Source organism: Lepus europaeus, chromosome 4 (assembly GCF_033115175.1).
Source record: "Lepus europaeus isolate LE1 chromosome 4, mLepTim1.pri, whole genome shotgun sequence".
Lineage (NCBI taxonomy): Eukaryota > Metazoa > Chordata > Mammalia > Lagomorpha > Leporidae > Lepus > Lepus europaeus.
In genome coordinates this window covers 48,055,184-48,074,201 of record NC_084830.1, presented here as the reverse complement: position 1 = coordinate 48,074,201, position 19,018 = coordinate 48,055,184, and the positions used below count along the sequence as shown (strand labels likewise).

General features: G+C 45.2%; 1 pseudogene; it reads right to left on the bottom strand.

The window, feature by feature from the left end:
- Nucleotides 1-2,735: 2,735 nt before the first annotated feature.
- The window catches only part of LOC133758168 (large ribosomal subunit protein eL6-like), a 67,090-nt pseudogene continuing 50,807 nt past the window's right edge, over nt 2,736-19,018 (bottom strand).

Here is a 19,018-nt window from a genome sequence, read left to right as displayed (position 1 = left end):
ACCGGTGCCCACATGGGATGCCAGCACTGCAGCAGGTGGCTTTACCCACTAGGCCACAATGCCGGCCCCCCAAGCATTTCTGATTTAGTATGTTTGCCATGGAGCTCAGGAATCTTCTTATTCATATGTATGTTCCTCCTGTTTCTCCCTCTTCTTCCCCTTCTCTGCTTCCCTTGCAGCTAGGAGTGGTCATGTGACCTAATTCTGGCCAATGAAATGTCAGCAGAAGTCTTCTGGGGAAACCTGTGCTTTCCTGCTGAAAAGGGACAGAGTCGGTCCTTTGCCTTTCTTCCTTCTTGCTGCCTAGAACATGTATGCAGTGCTGAAAGTGACAAGAGCCACCTGATAACCAACTCATCAACACTGAAGGGAGGGAAAGGAAGAGGCTAGTTCTTTGATGGCCTGGGTTTCCTTTCCTCCAGCCTTCTTTTTTCTGTAAGGAAAAGGAATCTCTACTCAAGCCACTGTTGAAAGGTTCTCTGTTACTTGCAGTCAAATGCAAGTAACTGATAGAAAAAGATGGCTAGCATGGTGCCTGACAGCCTGGGAAATGGCATTTAACAGCTAGTTAGAGGCCCTGTTCTACAGGGGACATTGTGTCGAGTGAATGAGACAGGATTCCTGCCCCTAAGGTGTTCTTAATCAAGGTGAAAGAGTATCATGTAAACACACAAATAATAAATGAGCAGAGTCCTGAAGGATGAGTAGTTTTGCCAGGCAGAGAAGAGAGAACGATGCCTTCTGTGCTTGTGTTCCTTTCCTCCCCAAAGGACGGGCCCAGCATGGGAGGGGTGTACTGGGACCAGGGCTGTAGCAGAATTTCTAACTAGACAATGGAGGATTTCAAAACCCAAGTTGCCAGCAGAGCCAGGTGCAGGAAACGCAAAGTCCAAAGAACCAGGAGGGACGATATGGGGGTTGATGAAAAGAACAAAGCAAAACAGAAACAAAGAAGCCAGCAGCAGGTCAGGGGAGCTGAAAGGCAACAGCAAGAGAGCAGAGGACGCCTGGGAGGGCAGGGCAGTGGCCTGGGGAGCTTGGTGGCGACCTGCTTCCCAGACAGGTAGGAGACACGCTGGGCAAGCCCAGCAGTTCAGTAAATACTCCATTTCATCATCTTACCATGCACCCATTTTCACTTGTTAGGCTTGTAGGATATTCAAGCTAAGTTCTTCTTGGGACTAAGTACCCTAGGCTGTGCTAAAATTCTGGTGTCTTTGCAGGGCCCTTCAGTCCCTTGTGCTGTTCTGTGACCCAGGGACCCCAGCTGCAGGACCCTGTCTCCCTAATGTGATATAGAAAGTGGGGTACAGGCTCCTGGGGCTGGTGGGACCCAGAGAGACTTCCCCTTCCTCTCCCCAGGCCCGGGCATCTCCTCTTGGTGTGGGGGAAATCCCTCCTTCTCGCACTGCTTCCATCAGAAACAGACTCACTTCAAGTTCTATTCACTTCCATGCTGAGCAAGCAGAGAGGCACTCTATGCCTTTCACCTGTTTCCAAGGGTCAGGCTGGGCTGCTGGGTTGGAAAAGTGGTGCTGGCGCCGAGGCTCACTAGGCTAATCCTCCGTCTGCAGCACCAGCATCCCAGGTTCTAGTCCTGGTTGGGGCACCGGATTCTGTCCTGGTTGCTCCTCTTCCAGGCCAGCTCTCTGCTGTGGCCCGGGAGGGCAGTGGAGGGTGGCCCAAGTGTTTGGGCCTTGCACCCGAGTGGGAGACCAGGAGGAAGCACCTGGCTCGTGGCTTCGGATCAGCACAGCGCACCAGCTGTAAGTGGCCATTTGAGGGGTGAACCAACGGAAAAGGAAGATCTTTCTCTCTCTCTCTCTCTCTCTCTCTCTCTCTCTCTAACTCTGCCTGTCAAAAAAAAAAAAAAAAAAAAAAAAAAGCAAAGTGGTACAAGCATATTGATTATTTTAGGGACAGCAACTTGCAGTTTCATAGGATCAGCAGCTAGACCATGGTGGATTTTGGAGGAAATGGAGTGAAAAAGAACTGGAAGGTGTGGTCTCTTTTTCAAAATGTCTAAAGAATAAAAATACAAAGGAAAATAATTATTAAGTTATGAAAAATTAGAAAAAATATACAGTAATAAACACTTTAACATTTAAACCCAGGCCACAGAGAGAGGGAACTTGTTTTCAGTAAATATGACAAGGGTTAGAGTGGAAAAGAAAATCACATCACCAAGAAACTCACACAAACTGATAATAAAATTACTAAGACCCAGCCGGCGCCGTGGCTTAACAGGCTAATCCTCCGTCTTGCGGCGCCAGCACACTGGGTTCTAGTCCCGGTTGGGGCACCAGATTCTATCCCGGTTGCCCCTCTTCCAGGCCAGCTCTCTGCTATGGCCCGGGAAGGCAGTGGAGGATGGCCCAAGTGCTTGGGCCCTGCACCCGCATGGGAGACCAGGAGAAGCACCTGGCTCCTGGCTTCGGATCAGCGCGGTGCGCCTGCTGCAGTGCCCATTGGAGGGTGAACCAATGGCAAAAAGGAAGACCTTCCTCTCTGTCTCTCTCTCACTATCCAATCTGCCTGTCCAAAAAAAAAAAAAAAAAAAAAAAAAAAATTACTAAGACCCTAATAGGAAATGGACAAAGAACATGAACAGACGGCTCACAAAGGAGGAACTACGACTAGTAAACAAAGATAAAGAAAAATGTTTGGCACCATTAACAAGGAAAGCAATACAGATTAAAACCACAAGATGACGTGTTCTCAAATTAGCAAAAAAGCTATTCATGCCCTTTAACCCAGTAATTCCAGTTCAGGGAATCCTAGGAGATAATGCCAAAATGCAACTGAAAGTGCTGAGCTCACCACAGTTTTGTTTACAAGGGTCAATACTAGAAAAATGAGCCAAATATCGAATATCAAGAGACTGGCTTAGAGAATTTTGGCAAATCCATATAAGTAGGATTATTGATGTTATATTCTATTAATCAACCACACCCACATTTAACAAAAGGAGAATTTATGGTAATAGAGGAAAATGGCTCTGGAAAAAAGGCAGAACTTTAAATTGTGTATACCATATATTCTTAGTGGGAGGGAAACACGGCAAAATGTCCCTGGAGCCCCCCACCCCCACCCCAGGAAGATGGGCCACACTCCCTTCCTGCAAAACACCCCTGCAGAGTTCAGTGCCAGGCACTCTATGCCAAGTCCTGGGAGAACAAAAGATATTTCAGAAAGTTCTACCCTTGAAGAGTTTCTGTGTCTGACTAAAATCTGAAAAAACTGTTTTGTAAGATTAAATAATAAAGTCTTGACAGATTGGAATCCAAAAGTTTCACAGCAAAAATGAGCCCCAGCCACAAGGTGAAGGCTGGCCATGCAGCTGGGCCTTTGGTGGCCCCTCCCTGGTCAAAAGGCTGATAAGGAATTCCAAGGTGGACTTAGCTGTTAGCCAAGTTTTTGGAGAACCCAGTGCTGGAGTTAAGATGGCCCTGACCCTAAAGGAATGAAAGTCAAGAAGTAGCTAATGGAATTGATAGGAGGAAGCTGATAGTTCCAAACAACATTTGTTATGTAACCTACTGCTGTGAATGGCTTTGTACAACTGTGCCTCTCCCAGCCTTTGCTTAGAGCACCTGCGATGGATCAGAGTTCTCCTTCCATCTTGGGTTACTCCACCAGCCACCTCTTTGGCAAAGCCTAGCTTGGAGGCTCTTACTGTGGTGTCAGGGTCAGCCTGGTAGGAATGCCTCTGTTTGGAGGCTTCTCAGGAATGCAGACGACAGAGAACCATACCTTATGTTTCCAGGGTCTTCTGTATGTACAGTTCACATTCATAGTTATATGCTGCATAACAATGTTTCCTTCTCTGATGGACTATATATACAATGGGGGTCCCATAAGATTATAATGGAGATGAAAAACCCCTATCACCTAGCAACATAATGCATTATTCACATATTTGTGATGATGCTGGTATAAACAAACTACTACATTGCCAGTTGTATAAAATACAGCACATCACTTATGTACAGTACATAATACTTGAGAATAATAATGAATGTTACTGACTTATGCATTTACTATAATTTTTATCATTATTTTACTTTAAACTTTATTTGAGAGGGAAGGGGATAAAGGGAAGGGGAGAGCACTTTCATCTGCTGCTTCCTAAATGCCTACAAAGGCCAAGGCTGAGCCATGGCCAAAGCCTGGGGCCAGGAACCTGATCCAGGTCTCCCAAGTGGGTGGCAAGGACCCAGTGACTTGGGCCATTGCTGCTGCTTCCCAGCATTAGCAGGAAGTTGGAGTCAAGAGCTGGAGCTGGGACTCAAAGCCAGCAGAATACAGAATATTAACCTCTTCTGGGCTCCCCTTTATTGGTATTTTAGAACATACTTCTACTTACAAATAGAAAAACTTACTGTAAAACAACGTGCCATGCCACACTGGCAGCAACCTCAACACCTTGTGTGGCCCAGCCTCTCTGTTTCATCTAAAGGCCACAGCAAGTAACTGAACCAGCCTCTCTCAGCCTAAGCACACTCTGTGAAGTTCACACAGTAATGAGCTCATCTAATGGAGCATCTCTCAGAGCGTTCTATTGTCAGGTGATACATGACTGTTTTTTTTTTTTTTTTTTAAATGTAGTGGTTGTGGCCGGCACTGTGGCATAGTGGGTAAAGCTGTCACCTGCAGTGCTGGCATCCCATATGGGCGCCGGTTCAAGTCCCAAATGCTCCACTTCCAATCTGGCTCTCTGCTGTAGCCTGGGAAAGCAGTAGAAGATGGCCCAAGTGCTTAGGCTCCTGCAACCACATGGGAGGTTTGGAAGAAGCTCCTGGCTCCTGGCTTCGGATCAGCGCAGCTCCAGCTGTTGCGGCCATTTGGGGAGTGATTCAGTGGATGGAAGATCTCTCTACCTCTGCCTCTGCCTCTCTGTAACTCTGCCTTTCAAATAAATCTAAAAAAAATTATCCATTTGTTAGAGCAAAACCAGATTTCAGGTAGCCCTGGAGCTGAGGGATAGCTTTGATGTTTGGTAAAATTTGAGTCCACAGAATCTCATATTTTTCTTTCTCCATGCAGAAGCTCTCAACTTCCTGCTAACTGGGCTTTCACAGATGCTGCTGCTTGCTTATTTATTTAAATATTTATTTATTGCAGCCAGCACTGTGTAGTGGTAAAGCTGCCGTCCGTCTGCAGCCCTGGCATCCCATATGGGCACTGGTTTGAGTTTTGGCTGCTCCACTTCCAATTCAGCTCCCTGCTAATGTGCGTGGGTAAGCAATGGAAGATGGCCCTAGTACTTGGGGCTCTGCGCCCACTTTGGGGACCCTGAAGATGCTCCTAGCTCCTGGCTTTGGCCTGGCCCTAGCTCTGACCATTGCGGCCATTTGGGGAGTGATCAGTGGATGAAAGAGCTGTCTCTCTCTGTCTCTCCTTTCTCTATAACTCTGCCTTTCAAATAAATAAATCTTCCAAAACCAGGAGTCAGAAGCTTCTTCCAGGTCTCCGACATACGTGCAGGGGCCCAAGCACTTGAGTCATCTTCTGCTGCTCTCCCAGGTGTATTAGTAGGGAGCTGTATCACAAGTGGAGCAGCTGGGACTCGAACCACAGCCCATATGGGATGCCAGTGTTGCAGGTGGAGGCTTAACCTGGTATGCCACAACACCACCCTGATACTTCCTGAAATAAGCATCAGTGAGATGTTTTGGGATTTTCACACTGCTGGTATCAGTTTTTGTGGAGGTGACAAATATCGGGTTTAGGGTCCAGTCACAAGTAGCAAGCCCACTGCTCAGCTGCTCCAGGAAAACCACCCTCTTGTCCCTGTAGTGAGCAGCAGGGATGCTCAGCATGGTCCCAGCAGTGACGCTGGCCCCCAGTTTGCTCATGTGTTGACTGAGGGGCTTTTGGGGCACATCTTCAAGGGATAACAGCTAGGCATTTTGCAAAGCTTACCCACCCTGGTGCCACCATTCTTGTCACCACCAGCTGGTTTTGTGACTGCTGCAAGAAGCTTCTCCTTCTTTTCAGTCCTGGGGTTAGCAGCTGAGTACCTCCTTGTGTACGTGGCTTTTCAGGAATACACAGTAGCTTGGGAAAATCTGCCCAGTCCTCTCGTGAGGACGGGGTTTCGGCTGAACTGGGGCGTCCCCTTCGTGGTATTTTCAGCCTTAAGTTTACTCTTTTGAACCTTGCTGCTGGCATTAAACTTCTTGACTTGAGGTTTCTTCCTCTCTTTCTCCCTCTCCTTCTCCTGCTCCTCTCCTCCTCTTTTTTCTCCTCCTCCTCCTCTTTCTTCTAAGATTTATTTATTTATTTGAAAGGCAGAGTTACAGAGAGAGATGGAGGGACAGAGAAAAGAGACCTCCTGCCCACTGATTCACTCCTCAACGGCCACAACATTCAAGGCTGGGCCAGGTTATATCCTGGAGCCTGGAACTCCATCTGGGTCTCCCACATAGGTGGCAGGGGCCCAGGTACGTGGGTCATCTTCCACTGTTTTCCCCAGTGCATTAGCTGGCCCTGAAGTTTCTTCTTAGTGTCTACTTTTGGAGCTTTTTCATCAGTCTTCTTGTAAGATGGGAAATAGAACTTGCATAACTCTATTTTTAAAAATTCTGACTCAGTTACAAATTGAAGAATAGTGTGGTTGATTGTGAAACCAACCAGCTGCATTATTTATTTTCTGGCAGTGTCACCTCCACCTTGCTTCTTTTACCTATCAAATTGCAGCCACTTGAAAAATGCTAAATAAAGAAAACAGTAGTTCTGATAGAGGCAGGGACAAAGCCCTCCTACAAAACTGCTTTCTGAAAAGTTCAAAGAGGTTTTTTTTTTAATATATAATGTAAATTTATTTTTTGGTAAGAATTTGTTTTAAAGAGTTATTTGTTTTGAAAGGCAGAGTTACAGAGAGAGAGAGAAGGAGAGATGGAGAGAGCACTCTTACATCCACTGTCTCACTCCTCAAATGGCCACAATGGCCAGGGTTGGGCTAGGCTGTAGCCAGGAGTCTTCATCTGGGTCTCTCATATGAGTGCAGGGGTCCAAGTACTTGTGTCATCCTCCATTGCTTTTCCAGGTGTGTTAGCAGAGAGCTGGGTTAGAAGTGGAGTGACTAGGACTTGGACCAGTGCTCATATGGGATGCTAGTGTTGATATTGACCAGCTTATTAATAATAATTTTCAATATTAATAAGCCTGTGGGTTCTTACCATTTATTTGGAGAAGGATTCTGAATACTGGCTCAAACAGACCAGACAACATGGTAAGTTTTAAGGATTTTACTCAGTGAGAGAAATGCACAGGGAAGTGAGGGCTTTATTTATTTAGAAAGAGAGATCTAGAAGCTAAATTGGGTCCATAGTAAGCAGAGAGCAGGCAAGGAGTAAGCCACGTGGATCAACTGTATGGTTATGAGCAGCCTTAGGTAGCTTAGCACAGATAGCAAAGTGAAGGCAGAGAACGACTTTTGGGTGCTCCTCGCCTTTTATATGCTTTCCAAAGGGGAGTGGTTACACAGTCTGATGGGCAGGTGGGCATTCAGGTGAGATCAGGTAGAGGCATGAGATCACGCAGGGGGTGTGGTGGAGGGCATGGTCTCCAGCTTACAAATCTATCAGTTTTATCCTATCTGCCTGCCTGTATAAGTGTCATAGGTGGTGGCTTAACAGGCCATGCCACAGTGCTTGCCCCTGAAGTTATCCCAAATGGAGCAGCCAGGATCTGAACTTGTACCCATAGGGGTGCTGGTGTCACACTGAGCCACAATGCTAGCCCCAAAAATTCGTAAGAAGAGTCCTCAGTAATTACCATGTAATTAGGACTATAATGTCTAAAAACAAACTGTCTGGGTTCAACTCTCTAGCCTGGCACTTGCTGGCTGTGTGACCTTGAGCAAATTACTTAATTCCTTGTTGTCTCAGTTTTTTTCCCCTTGTCTGAATAATGGGGATAATGATAGGGCCTAATTTATTTTATTTTTTTTTTTTATTTTTATTTATTTTTTTTTTTATTTTTGACAGGCAGAGTGGACAGTGAGAGAGAGAGAGAGACAGAGAGAAAGGTCTTCCTTTTGCCGTTGGTTCACCCTCTAATGGCCGCCGCGGTAGCGCGCTGCGGCCGGCGCACCGCGCTGTTCCGATGGCAGGAGCCAGGTGCTTCTCCTGGTCTCCCATGGGGTGCAGGACCCAAGCACTTGGGCCATCCTCCACTGCACTCCCTGGCCACAGCAGAGAGCTGGCCTGGAAGAGGGGCAACCGGGACAGGATCGGTGCCCCGACCGGGACTAGAACCCGGTGTGCCGGCGCCGCAAGGCGGAGGATTAGCCTGTTGAGCCACGGCGCCGGCCGATAGGGCCTAATTTATAAGGTTGTTATGAGAAGTAAATGAGTTAATATTTGTAAACAGCTTTGAATAGTACCTGGTCCCAATACTTGCTATTTAAGTGCTTGTTAAAAAATATGGAAACACGAGAGACCCTAAATAGCTAAAGCAATCTTATACAACAAATAGAAAGCTGGAGGCATCATAATACCAGACTTCAAGACATACTACAGGGCAGTTATATTCAAAACAGCCTAGTACTAGCAAAAAAATAGACATTTAGACCAATGGAACAGATTAGAAACTCTAGAAATCCATCCACGTAGGGCCGGTGCTGTGGCGCATTGGGTTAAAGCCCTGGCCTGAAGCGCCAGCATCCAATATGAGTGCCGGTTCTAGTTCCGGCTGCTCCCCTTCCAATCCAGCTCTCTGCTGTGGCCTGGGAAAGCAGTAGAAGATGGCCTAAATCCTTGGGCCCCTGCAAAAACCCACGTGGGAAACCCAGCCACTGTGGCTATCTGGGGAGTGAACCAGCGAATGTAGGACCTCTCTCTCTGTCTCTACCTCTTTCTGAAACGTTTGAATAAATAAAATAAATCTTTAAAAAAAAAAAGAAAGAAATCAATCCACATATCAACAAACAATTTATCTTTGACAAAGGAACTAAAAGCAATCCCTGGAACAAGGACAGTCTCTTCAACAAATGGTGCTGCGAAAACTAGATCTCCACATGCAGAAGTATGAAACAAGACCCCTATATTACACTTTACACAAAAATCCACTCAAAATGGATCAAGGCTCTAAGTCTATGACCCAGTACCATCAAATTGCTAGAGAACATTGGGGAAACTCTGTAAGACATTGGCATATGCAAAGAGTTCTTGGAAAAGACCCCAGAAACACAGGCAATCAAAGTCAAAATTGAAAAATGAGATTATATCAAGTTGAGAAACTTTTGCACTACAAAAGAAACACTCAGCAAAGTCAAGAGGCAACCAACAGAATGGGAGAAAATATTTGCAAACTATGAAACTGATTAAGGATTAATACCCAGAATCTATAGAAAGCTCAAGAAACTCTACAACAATAAAACAAACAATTTTGTTAAGCAATGGGTAAAGGACTTGAACAGGCATTTTTCAAAAGAGGAAATTTCAAATGGCCAACAGACACATGAAAAAATGCTCAGGATCACTAGCCATCAGGAAAATGTAAATCAAAACCATAAGAGGTTTCATGTCATCCCAGTTAGAATGGCTCTCATACAGAAGTCAACAAACAATAAATGCTGATAAGGATGTGGGGGAAAAGGCATGCTAATCCACTGTTGGTGGGAAAGTAAACTGGTACAGCCACTGTGGAATACAGTATGGAGAGGCTTCAGAAATCTGAATATAGATCTATCATACAACCTAGCCATCCCACACCTGAGAATTAACCCAAATGAAATGAAATCAGCATATGAAAGAGTGAGCTAACCCCCCATTTTTATTGCAGCTCAATTCACAATAGCTAAGATATGGAATCAACCCAGAATCCATCAATGGATGACTGGATAAAAAAATTATAGTATATATACACTATGGAATATTACTCAGTGGTAAAAAAAAAAAATGAAATCCTATCTTTTGCAACAAAATGGATGCAACTGGAAACCATTATACTTAGTGAAATAAGCCAGTCCCCAAAAGACAGATATCATTTGTTTTTCCTAATCTGTGGTAACTAACAGAGTACCTAAAAGGTAATGTATAGGAGTAAAATTGACATTTTGAGATTTGATGACTGTTTATAGCCCTTGTCTCAACTGTTGCGGAATAATGTTTTTTTTTTTTAATTTTTTTCTTCATACTATTTGTTGAACTCTTTATCTAGTATAGGGTTAATCTTCTAAGTATAAAGTGAACTGAGGGGGGTGGTGCTGTGGCATAGTAGGTTGGGCCTCTGCCTGCTGGCATCCCATATGGATGCTGGTTCGTGTACTGCCTATTCTGCTTCCGTTCTAGTTTTCTGTTGATGTGCCTGGGAAAGTAGTGGAGGATTGCCCAAGTGTTTAGGCCCCTGCACCCACCTGGGAGACCCAGGAGAGGATCCTGGCTCCTGGTTTCGGATCTGTCCAGCTCCAGGCATTGCAGCCATTTGGGGAGTGAGCCAGCGGCTGGAGGACCTCTCTCTCTGTCTCTAACCTTGACTCTCAAATAAATAAATATTTAAGAAAATAATAAAGTAAATTAAAAATAGATCTTTGTAAAAACTAACAGTGGGAATAGGAGAGGGAAGAGGATGTGGGGGCGGGCAGGAGAGAGGGTGGAGTGGGAAGTATCACTGTGTCCCTGAATCTGTATATGAAATTTGTATATCTTAAATAAAATTTTTAAAAAAGGAAAATATGTTAAAGTTTAGTCTTTTCTTGATCTCCGTTGCTAATACACTCGCCAAGTTGTTCTGTGACAACATCATGAAATAAATACCTGTTTATGTTCTTTTCTATAATGTCTTCCCTTTTCCTCTGCCATTTCAAGCAGGTGGCTCTGCTTTCTTTTCTTTTCTTTTTCTTTTTTTTTTTTTTGACAGGCAGAGTGGACAGTGAGAGAGAGACAGAGAGAAAGATCTTCCTTTGCTGTTGGTTCACCCTCTAATGGCTGCCGCGGCCGGTGTGCTGCGGCCGGCACACCGCGCTGATCCGAAGCCAGGAGCCAGGTGCTTCTCCTGGTCTCCCATGGGGTGCAGGGCCCAAGGACTCAGGCCATCCTCCACTGCACTCCCTGGCCACAACAGAGAGCTGGCCTGGAAGAGGGGCAACCGGGACAGAATCCAGCTCCCCGACCGGGACTAGAACCCGGTGTGCCAGCGCCGCTAGGTGGTGGATTAGCCTGTTGAGCCACGGCTTTCTTGTGTCTGTGGCCTGAGGGGTACATTTAGGATTGGGAGCCCACAGGAGCAGAGGTGCCTGAAGCCAGTGGCTCTTCTAGTGTTTTATAAAAGCCTGAAACCATTAAAGTAACAGATAATATTGTGTGTCCCAGGATAGGTGGAGGTGGGTGAGCCTGTGGGTGCAGCAAGGGGCAGAGTCTCTCTGAGAAAGGCAGAGAGCAGAAGAGGCCAGGAACTGTGGGACCTGGGCAGGGGTGATGACTCAAGAGGTTGGGTCTCTGCCACCCAGGTGGGAGACATGGATTGAGTGCCTGGCTCCTAGCTTCAGCCTGGCCTAGCCCTGACTGTTGCAAGCATTTGGAGAGTGAACCAGCAGATGGGAGACCGCTCTCTCTCTCACTTTCTCTCTCTCTCTGCCCCCTCTGAATTTAAATATATATACTTTTAAGGAGAAGGTGTTTGGCACAGTGGCTTGGGATGCACTGGACTGCCTGGTTTGAGTATTGGCTCTGCTTCTGATGCAGCTTCCTGCTAAAGTGAATCCTGAGAGATATCAGGTGATGACTCAAGCAGTTGGGTCCCTGCCACCCATGCAGGATAGCAGGTTTGAGTTTCAGTCTCCTGGCTCAGCCTCCTTGGTTTTTGGGGTCATTTGGGGAGTGAACCAGCAGACAGAAGATCTTTCTCTCTGCATTTCAAAACAAATAAATAAACGTTTTAAGGATTACCCTATTAAAATTAGAATCTAGTAGCCACATTAAAAATTATCAAAGAACACAAGTGGAACTAGTTGTAATAATATATTTTGTGAGGCTGGCACCTGCAGTACCAGCATCCCATATGGGCACTGGATTCAGTCCTGGCTACTCCTCTTCCAATCCAGCTCCTTGTTAATGTGTCTGGGAAAGCAGCAAAGGATGGCCCAAGTGCTTGGGTTCCAGCACCCACATGGGAGATCCCCAAGAAGCTCCTGACTCCTGGCTTCAGCCTGGCACAGCTCCCACTATTATGGCCATTTAGGGAGTGAACCAACAGATGGAAGATTTCTCTTGATCTCTCTCTGTAATTCTGCCTTTCAAATAAAGAAATACATTTTAAAAAAATAATAATATATTTTATTTCTGTCTAAAATATTATTTTTGGGACTGGCATTGTGGTACAGTGCATGAAGCTGGCATCTCATATTGGAGTGCCGGTTGGAGAAACAACTGCTCTGCTTCCAATCCAGCTCCCTGCTGATGTGCCTGGGAAAGAAGCAGAAGGTGGCTCAAGTACTTGAGCCCCTGACACCCATGTGGGAGACCTGGATGGAATTCTAGGTTCCTGGCTTCAGCCTGGCTCAGGCGAGATGTTGTAGCTATTTAGGGAATAATCAGCAGATGGAAGATCTCTTTCTCTTTTCCTCTCTCCCCCTCTTTTTATGTAACTCTGCCTTTCAAATAAATATTTTTAAAAATGATATTTTGAAATGCAATCAAAGATATTATTGATGGGGCAAGAATTGTGATTTAGTGGGTTAGGCTGCAGGCTGGGATGTCGGCATCCTATATCAAGTTTTGGCTGCTCTGCTTCTGATATGGCTTCCTACTAATGTGCCTGGGAAAGCAGTAGATGATCCCCTAGGACTTGGGTCCCTGCCATCCACATGGGAGACTAAGATGAAGCTCCTGGCTCCTGGCTTTGGCCTGGACCAGCCCATCTGTTGCCACCATTTGGGTAGTGAACTAGTAGAAGGAAGGTATCTCTTTGTCTCTCCATCTCTCTCCTCTCTGTCACTCTGAATTTCAAATAAGTAAATAAATCAATATTAAAAAAAGATGCTATTGAGATAGTTTACTTTTTTATGCTATTATGTCTTTCTTTTTTTAAAAATGATTTATTCATTTATTCAAAAGTCAGAGTTACACAGAGAGAGGAGAAGCAGAGAGAGAAAGAGAGGTCTTCCATCTGATGGTTCACTCCCCAGTTGGCTGCAACGGCCAGAGCTGTGCCGATCTGAAGCCAGGAGCCAAGAGCTTCTTCCAGGTCTCCCATGCGGGTGCAGGGGCCTGAGGACTTGTGCCATCTTCCACTGCTTTCCCAGGCCACAGCAGAGAGCTGGATCAGAAGTGGAGCCGCTGGCTTTCAAACCAGTGGCCATATGGGATGCCAGCACTTCAGGCCAGGGTGTTAACCTGCTGCGCCACAGCACTGGCACCCCCATACTATTATTTCTTTAAAGATTTATTTATTTATTTATTTATTTGAAATGCAGAGTGACAGAGAGGCAGAGGCGGACACAGATGAAGAGAAAGCAAGAGAGGTCTTCCATCTGCTGGTTCACTCCCCAAATGACCACAATGGCTAGAGCTGGGCAGATCTGAAGCCAGGAGCCAGGAGCTTCTTCTGAGCTTCCTATGTTGGTGCAGGGGTTCAAGGACTTGGGCCATCTTCTATTGATTTCCCAGGCCATAGCAGGGAGCTGGATCAGAAGTAGAGCAGTTGGGACTCAAACCAGCACCCATATGGGATGCCAGCACTGCAGGAGGTGGCTTTACCCACTATGCCACCGTGCCAGCCTCATCTAACAGATGGAATTGTTATGGCCCCATAAGTGTTACAGCACATCTCCATTCATTTGGGTCATATTTCCATTGTGAAAAAGCCACAGGTGGCCAGGGGCTACTGTATTGGACAGCCCAGGGTTAGAGGCTCTTCTCTTGCTTTCCTGGTTCTACACAAGCTTCCTGCATTCCAGAATGACAGGAATAGGGAACCTCCAATTGTTCACATAATCTGCATTTCTACAGGACCTGCCATGTGCTAGGTTCCCCAAATCTGCACCTAGCAGTCTGTAGCCAACTCATAGGGACTTCCAAGGATATTGTACATTTTCAAGGAAAACATCTTTGGACACAACATGAGCTCCTGGCTCCAAGTGGGTCATAGTTTTGACATTACACCACACCTCATTTCTCCTTAGATGTTGCCCAACAAAGCTGGCCTTCCAACAGCTGCTGTGATAGAAAAGCAAACAGCGGAAAAATCAGTGTGGACCAGGAAACAAGGTGGTAATGCCTAATATAATCTAATTCGAAGATGTGAGTTGTTTACAGTGCCCAACAGGAACACATCTCAGTGATGAGTAACCGTGGTTGTTATTAATGAAATACAAAAAAAAAAGTTTTTTAATTTGTGTGCTTCATTTCGCAGTTACTAAATTGTTAAGTTTTAAAAAGTTATTGTTTAGGCCTACATACTTAGTAAAACAAAATATTTCTTCTGGCCTAGGGGCACTAAAACATTCAGTAAAACTGCAAGGGCGCTGAGAATGTTTGGGAACTGCCATATTAGTTGCTCATTTAAGCACAGCAGGTAACAAATGGACCAAGCTTCTGCCTTGGTCATGTTTATGTGATGGGGTAGAGTGGGAAGACAGACAGTAAATAACCAGAATGACAAGCAATGCTTGTGCAGGGATATCCTCTCAGCCCAGTGTGTGTGTGTGTGTGTGTGTGTGTGTTGGGGGGAGGTGGGATTAGGAGAGGGAGGATCACAATTAGGTTGAACTAAAGGGAATAAAGAAGATAACTGCTATGTCTTGTCTTCTGTGAAATTGATTGTTCAAATTTGATTGCCTCTGTAATAGCATTAAGAGGTGGGACTTTTAAGAGGTGATCAGGTAATGAGGGCAGTGCTCTCATGAATGGATTAAAGCTGTTATCTTAAGAGTGGGTTAATTACTACGGGCTCCAGATAAGGAGATGAGTTTGGCCCAATTTTTCTGTCTCTCAAACATTCCCTTGCCCTTCCATCATCAGTACACAGCAAGGAGGCCCTGGCTGGATGCTGGTGCTATGCTCTTGAACTTCCCAGCCTCCAGAACTGTGAGCCAAATAAATCTCCTTTAATTATAAATTACCCAGCCTCAGATATTCTGTTATACAGCAGAAAATTTACCAAGACAGTGATACTTTTCCACAATAGACATTATAGACCTTGATTTATTACCTATAAATCCATGTTTCAATAGGAGGTTTATTTTAAGGGTTATTATAGACTGAATGTTAATGTTCCTCCAAAATTCTTATGTTGGGGGCTGGCGTGCAGGCAGCTGGTTAAGCCACTGCCTGTGAGGCTGGCATTCCATATGGGTGCTGATTCTAGTGCTAGTGCTCCACCTCTGATCTAGTGCACTGATAATGTGCCTGGGAAAGCAGCAGAAGATGATATAAGCACCTGGACCCCTGAATTCCGGGAACCTGGCTATGGCCTGGCCCAGCCCTGGCCGTGGTGGCCACATGGGGAGTGAACCAGTGGATAAAAGGTCCAAGTTCCTCCTTTTGTTGAGATCTTTGTCTCTTTGACAGTGTTGTCCTTTCTCAGAGGCTGGCTGACCCCAGCTTCTGCCGCCTGGGTTACACCTCTGCCTGCACCCTGGGCTCCCCATATGGCCCTGCTGCACTGGGACCCACACGGAGGTTGTGAGAAGGGGCCTCCTACTCACCTTGTGGTCTCCTCTATTTCCTCACTTCCTCGGGGAAGCTGCTCTACCTCTGTGGAGAGAGCCCTTCCTTATTTTCTTTTTCTTTCTTTTTAAAGATTTATTTATTTGAAAGGCAGAGTGACACAGAGAGAAGGAAGAGGGAGGGGTCACACACACACACAGAAAGAGAGAGAGAAAGAAAGAGAGAGAGCAAATCTTCCAAGTGCTGGTTCACTCCCAATATGGCCACAACAGCTAGGGCTGGACCAGACTGAAGCCAGGAGCCAGGAACTTCATCTGGGCCTCCTACATGGGTGGCAGGGGCCCACATACTTGGACCATCCTCTGATGCCTTCCCTGGGCACATTAGCAGAGGGGAATCAAAGTGGCATTCTGTAATGAGATACCAGTGTCCCTAGTGTCACAAGAGTTGGTGGCTTAACCTGCTGTACTACAATGCTCATTTCCTTCCTTATTTTCAAGGATGGTTGTGTTGTCTTTCATACCCTCCCATCTATCTTTAAAATTCTTCTTCCTTTTCTTCCTTCTCTCCCTCCTTCCTGTGCTCCCTCCCTCCCTTCTCTCTTTATCTCTTTCTTTTCTTTGTTTGTATCTTTAAAAATCTCTTCTCAGGGTATTATAAAAGACAGATATTTCAGCACTTTCATATTTTAGTTTTGCAAACTTCTATTACTTTCATTTTTTGCCATAAATGTGTATTTGTCATCTTTTAAAATATATTTATGAAAAGAAATGATATCCATAAAGTCTATGTAATAATATGGAAAAACATTTGTGATAGAATTGTAAGGAAAACCATGGAAGAAATCTGTGCAGAAGTGCCACAGCATAAAACAAGACTGTGACAAAAATCCAAACTTTATTCACAGAGGACAAAGTAGAATGAAATGCTCAGAAACAGTAGCTATGCTTACATGATGAGACTGTGGATAAATATTTTTCCTTCATATATCTATACTTACATGTAATATTAAAAGAGCATATTCTTTTATGATGGGTGGAGGAATTGAACCACCCATATTGAATGAGTTTAGTCCGCTGCAGGAGTTACCCACTGTATGACGTGGTTTGTGGGGGACACCCAAGCTCAAAGGAGCTGACCAGGGTGCATCCTGATGTATTAGTCAGTTTTTCATTACTATAACTAACACACCTGAGAGAAGCAACTTGCACAAGAAGACTTACTCTGGCTTACAGTTTTGGAGGTTCACAGTCCACGGGCAGGGGCCTCATCAGTCTGGTGTCTGATGCAGTGAAAGCCAGCAATGCTGGTGGGTGTGTGGAGGAATGAGCACATGGGGGCCAGGGGCAGAGACAGATGGCAAGCACTACTCTTTCATGTGATCTCTCCTTATAAAGCCATCAAGATTCGATCACAGGGCGCCACCCAAGCAACCTAATCCAACACAATCACTTCCCGCGGCTCCACTTTCAGATACCATCATTGATCAAGTTCTATCCTTAACCCATTAAATAGAAGCCTGGGGATCAACATGGGGGTCTTTGAGGGACACCCAAATTATTATCTAAACCCTCATACCTGAGGAAGGTGTGACTAGACTGTGGCACTGGAAGAAACATAACACTGTCACTGTACTTTAAATCAGGCATGAAGCCATTGTTTGGTGGACATTTACTTCCACCCCCCCGCCCCAGCAAGAGTGCCTTTTACTTGTCTGGGCATCTACCTCTCAACAACCCATGAAGTGTCTCAGGCTCCACTTGTGCTCAAGAGGCCCGGCACATGACCCAGGCCGATGCTCATCAGTGTACACCATTCCTCTTGCCTCATGATTCACTGGAAGCCGAGTAAGTAATCAAAGCCAGTTAAACTGAAGCCACCTCAAAGAGGCTCTAGTTTTTAAAATTTCATATTGTACTTGAACTTGAGACTTGATGGTGGCAGTTAACTATTGCCATGTAACCTCCATGTGGGCCTGAGACTTAAGCAACACAACAAAGGAAGCAAATAATTTGAGCCTCAATTTGGCCGCAGTAAAGTATGTATACCCTTAGATTTTTTTTTAGTTATATGAGTCAATATATTTCCTAAACCTGGCTGAATTTTTAGGTATGATAAGCAAAATACTTCTACCAACTATATTTTGGAGATTTGTTTTAAAATGAGGACTGGAGAGAGAGAAATTTGTTGCCTTTAAACCAGTTCTTTCTATTTTTTTAAGGTTTATTTACTTATATATTTACTTATTTGAAAGGTAGAGTGTCAGAGAAAGAGACACACACACTTACAGAGGGAGAAACAGAGAGAGAGAGAGAGAGAGAGAGAGAGAGAGAGAGAGAGATGTTTGATTCACTTCCCAGATGCCTGTAATAGCCACGGCTGTGCAAAGGTGAGAGAGAGAGAGAGAGAGAGAGAGAGAGAGAGAGAGATGTTTGATTCACTTCCCAGATGCCTGTAATAGCCATGGCTGTGCAAAGTTGAAGCCAGAAACCAGGAACCCCATCCAGGTCTCCCGTGTGGGTGGTATAAACCCAAGCACTTGGGCCATCATCTACCACCTCTCAGGCACATTGGCAGGAATCTGTATGGGAAGGGAGGTGGGACTCAATCCCAGGGACTCTGATGTGGGCGTCCCAAGCAGCAGTTTAACCTGCCGTGCCATGATGCCTGCTCCTATCTAGTACTTTCTTGAGAGACCCGATGTTCTGATTCCCCACTCCACCCCTGTTGGGTGGGCAGATGTATGTCCCATGAAGAAACAGTCATTTGCTTGGTTAGCCTAGCTTGACAAAAAATCTCATCATGGCAACTCCTATTTCTGATCCCAGGCTTACTGAGCTGTCTTCTGACCTGTGGTTTGGCTCCCTGACTGGGCTGATGATCAGTCAGGCACCCTTCCATTATCCACAAACACACTGGCATCACATTTGCTCAATCTCTTGGTGACTTTTGTTAAGCAATTCATTGCTAGTGTCTGCATGAAGCAGAGACCTTGGAGATTCTGGCTGCAAACTAGCTCCATGGTGACTCATCATAAAACAAAAGAGCTAACCAATTTATGACTCTTTATATCTCTAATTTCAACAATATCATTTCCCTAAAAAGAAGATTAATAAAAGCAGAGAACGCATGTGTAGCACGTGGTCCTGATGACACTAGTCGGCTCTGGAATGTGGTAGACCTGGGTTTGTATCACCATGGTTTGTGGTAGTCCTGGGCAGACATCCATCTCCCTAAGCCTTTGTTTTGATTCTTTTACTGTAAAGTGGTATTCATAACACTTTTTGCACTGGTTTGTTGCAAGAGCTAACTGGAACAAAATACATGATGCCTAATAATAAATCAATGATAAAACAACAGCTAGCCAGAGGAGGATTTTTCCACAAAGCTAAGACATTTCA